Genomic DNA, 4,506 nt, shown 5'->3' with positions numbered 1-4,506 from the left:
TCCATCGGATGGCCACAATCTTTGTCTTCAGTGTTTGGGCCCCGCCCCAGTTCCTTTTTCCTGAAGGTGAATGAGGAGCTGTTGTAAATCATGGGAGTCACCTTTTTCTGCCAGGACACGATACATCAGTTCCTCCGTTATTACCACCCTCGGAACTTCTGTCCAAGGCTTGTAAGTTTACCTCATCACTGGTGGCAAGGGCTTACAATGCCTCTGGCCTGGCCATCTCCGCCCTGCACGCCATGGCAATCCTGCAAGTACACCAAATCTGCACCAAATCATTGAGAAATCTGCACGAGGGTGGTCCTGATCCAGATAAGATGCAGGAACTGCGCAAGGCCACTGACTATGCCCTCAGGACTATGAAAATGATGGCGCAGGCAGTGGGTCAGATGACATCTACTTCAGTGATCCAGGAATGCCACCTGTGGCTGAATGTGAGACACAGAGAAAGTGAGCTTTCTTGAAGCTCCCATATCCCAAGGTAGTCTTTTTGGAGACACTGTCAAAGCTTTTGCTCAGCAATTCTCCACAGTGAAAAAGCAGGCGGAGGCAATTAAATACAATTAACCCCTTTCAAGCGTGAGTTTAAAATATTCTGACTGACCCCCCCAGAGAGAGTTTTTTTAAGGCGAATGTTATTTTAGAAGTTTCTCCTGAAATGTATGTAAGTAAGTGGCTGGTGAACTGGAAGAATAATAGAGTAAACTTTATAGTTGCTTAGGCCCATTATGTGTGTTTGATATGAATAAATGTCGAATAAAATTATATTTGAATGGATTGTTCCCTTTTAAAAGGGAACTCGCACTGCATCCCCTAGGGGTCACTATGGGGAATGCCTCCAGCATTACCAATGTCTGAAGCATGAGTCTAAACACGACAATGAACTTGACATTGGCAGGTGGCAGCCTATGATGTCATTACCGGTGCGACCGTGAGTATAAAAGGGCACCTGTGAAATATGTCAGCCTCTTTCTTGTCCTCAGGATACCTGTCTGTTTTAACGTTTGTCTAAACAAGGCTATTATGGCTAGCACTAGAGCTAAGTCTTTCAGTATTATCTGACATTTGATGACACACACAATATGTGAGCTATGTGCATGGGTGAGGAGCATGCACACGCAGTCCTCAAGGGGCTGTTTGCGTTCATTGTGAGTGTTTCGTTTGTCCCCTCTCTCGAAGGAAATCGGGACAGCCATCTGTGCCTCGCAGTTTAGGATTTGCTGCAGCTGAGGTGAGTAGGAGACTGAAGTCATGGGGCTCGCAAATGGAGTTTGCAGATGAATTTGAGAGAAGTATGAATATTTCTAGAGAATTATGTTTTTGAGGCCTCAGCTCCTCTAGAGCTCCTCTAGAGCTCGCTAATTGTGAGTTGTAGGCCCTCTGTGAGCCTCCTTACAAGATGTCCTGAGCGTGGGGTGCTGTTAGGTCTCCTCTCTACTTAGAGAGTTGTCATGCTGAGACCTCTGCTTCTAGAGCTTGGTTTGGTATGTTTGCTAAATTGTTAGGCTCTCTGTGAGCCACCTTGGCTACTATAAGCATCGCTAGGCCTCCTCTCACTAGAAGAGAGTTGTCTTTATTGAGGCCTCCGCTCCTCAGAGCTGCACTGGGATAGCAATTGTAATTTGTAGGCTCCCTGTAAGCTTCCTTGCCACTTATCCTGAGTGTGGGGTGTTGCTAGGTCTCCCCTCGATTTAGAGAGTCGTTATGCCAAGGTTTCCACTCTTTGAGCTTGGCTATGTTTGATGGTTAGGACTGCGAGCGTCGACTGTAGAGAGAGTTATTTTCTTAAGGCTTCTGCTCCATTGAGCTGCGCTAGGTTAGTGATTACGGATAGTAGGCTTCCTTCCTTGCAAGTTACCCTGAGTGTGGAGTGTTGTTAGGCCTCCTCTCAATTCAGAGAGTAGTCATACTAAGGCCTCCTCTCTCAGAACCCAGCCAGGTATGCTGAGTTGCTAGGCTATCTGTGAGGCTCCTTGGCTACTACAAGTGTTGTCAGGCCTCCTCTCACTAGAGAGAGCTATATTTATTGAGGTCTCCACTCTCTTGAGCTAAGCGGCTAAGGTCTGCTAAGTCGGAAAGGCTCTCTGTGGGCCTCCTTGACTGCTGCAAGCATTGTCAGGGCTCCTCTCACTAGAGAGAGTTATATTTATTGAGGCTTCTGCTCTTTTGAGCTCTTCTTGGATAGCGATTAGCTCTCTGTGAGTCTCCTTGTAAGCTGTCCTGAGAATGGAACGTAGTTAAGTCTCCTCTCGTTTTAGAGAGTCGTCATACTGAGTCGGTAAGGCGGTTAGATAATATGCTGGGTTGTTAGGCTCTCTGGAAGCTTCCCTGTCTTCTACCTTAAGTGTAGTGTTGCTAGGCCTGCTCTCATTCTGAGAGTCGTTGTATTGAGGCCTCCACTCTGTGGAATTTCACGAGCCAATATTTTGAGAGAGCTTATCTTTTTGAGCTTTTTCGGTATTGCCTTAGAGTGTTGCCTAGGCCTCCCTTTGAGGCCTCCACTCTTCACGGTGGTCCTCTGTGAGCCTCCTAGGACACTTGCCTGAATATGAACATAGTTAGGCTTCCTCTCTCTGGAGTCTTCCTGTTGAGGCCTCCGTTCTTAAGAAGCTCTACGATCATTGCTGGTGCACTTTAGGGATGAGGACTCCTTTGAGTTCTTTGACTTAGCTCAGCTATTAGGGCACTCATCCCGTCAGCATGGCAGTGTGGGTATTCCGTTCCTCATAACAACCCCTAGGGGACGCAGCGCAAGTTCCCTTTCGAAAGGGAACAGCTCAGGTTACGCATGAATCCATGGTTTCCTTGAGAATAGGTAATGATTAATAGGTAATGATAGGTAATGATTAATAGGTAATGATAATAACGCAGCTTGCGTTCCTTTGCCATGCTTCCAGTATTACTGCACACGTCTCCTTCAGACAATATGACATATTTCACAGGTGCCCTTTTATACTCATGGCTGCGCAGGTAATGACATCATAGGCTGCCATCTGCCAATGTCAAGTTCATTGTCGTGTTTAGACTCATGCTTCAGACACTGGTAATGCTGGAGGCATTCCCCATAGCGACCCCTAGGGGACGCAGCTTCTTGTTCCCTATTCTCAGGGAACCATGGTTGCATGCTTACCTGAGACGTTTTCTATATCTGACCTTTGACCTTTTTTTAGGGTTTCATCATTTATAACTGACATAAATTTTAGTGTTAGTGTCTTAATGTTTCAAAAAAACATTAAAACAATCTTTAACATTGTTTCTTTCTTGGTCCAAGTCCAAATCAATGATTTTACCACAAGTGAAAATCAACAATACTCTTATTTTTCAGTGTAGCCCACACTTTCCACAAATAACTTGACTTTGACTTGTTCAGTCATATTTTTTGGACCATTTTCTTTTCAGTGTAGTGAGGCCAATAGGCAATGGCATCTTTCCTCACCTCTGGTTTAGTATGGATCACATCTTCTAAACTGGCATAGGATACTAAAATGACTGACTTCAACAACAATCAGAAAGCACATTTGGATATACAATGATATTCTTTTAAAATTTAATTTATATGTATTTCTTAGTCTAAAATGAACTCACAATGGAGCCTTGACAGCATGTGACCTTACATGTGCTCATGTCTCCTTCATGTCCTTGTTGCCAAAAATGTCAAGCACATATAATATAATTGGCTGAAGGGGATGTCATATAATAATACTAATGTAATTGAGTGAAAATTGATTTTCTCTGTGTCATTTATAAATGACGATACCCCATAGAGGGTTATATAAACATCTCTTGCTAATCGTAAATGGAGGAAAGAATAATGCAATAAGATCAGACTATGATTGGCTAAAGAGGATATACCAAAACATACACTGCCCTCCAAAAGTTTGGAAACGCCCTAGAAAAGTGGGGTTTTGGACAATATTGGCATGAATCCTTTTTAATTTGTGATAATTTTGCACTGATACGGGACAACACAAAATACGAAAACATATTTTATTACATAGACAGTTTATACATAGAAAAAACTTTCTATTCATCAAAATATCCACCATTAGCAGCTATCTGACCTAAACTGGGTTCTAATTGGTTCATTGTATTCTAAACGTAATTGGCAATCAATTGTTGAAGCTATTAAGGTATGCTGACACAAAAATTCTTTACAAACCTGGGCCAAGTTTAAACCAGTAACCAGGCATCACAGCTGGCAAAGGGGCATGTATATATTGCCATTATTATGTAATCAAAATGAAAATTATTATTGCTGGTCTTTAATGTATTTGCACCCAAAAATGATAAGGATTTATGCTGATATCATCCAAAACCACACTTTGCCAGGAGTGTTTCCAAACTTTTGGAGAGCAGTGTATATACGTAAAACGGACACTGAAAAAAGTCTTAAAACACTAAAACATGTTTGATGATTTGCAAATACATATTCAACAATAAATTTGTAAATTTTCTGCAATAAATAGTGGCCCAATGGTGACCTTTCACCCTGTGTGTAGCTAA

The sequence above is a fragment of the Chanodichthys erythropterus genome, chromosome 12 (assembly GCF_024489055.1).
Source record: "Chanodichthys erythropterus isolate Z2021 chromosome 12, ASM2448905v1, whole genome shotgun sequence".
In the NCBI taxonomy this organism is placed as follows: Eukaryota; Metazoa; Chordata; class Actinopteri; order Cypriniformes; family Xenocyprididae; genus Chanodichthys; species Chanodichthys erythropterus.
This window is presented reverse-complemented; position numbering follows the sequence as displayed.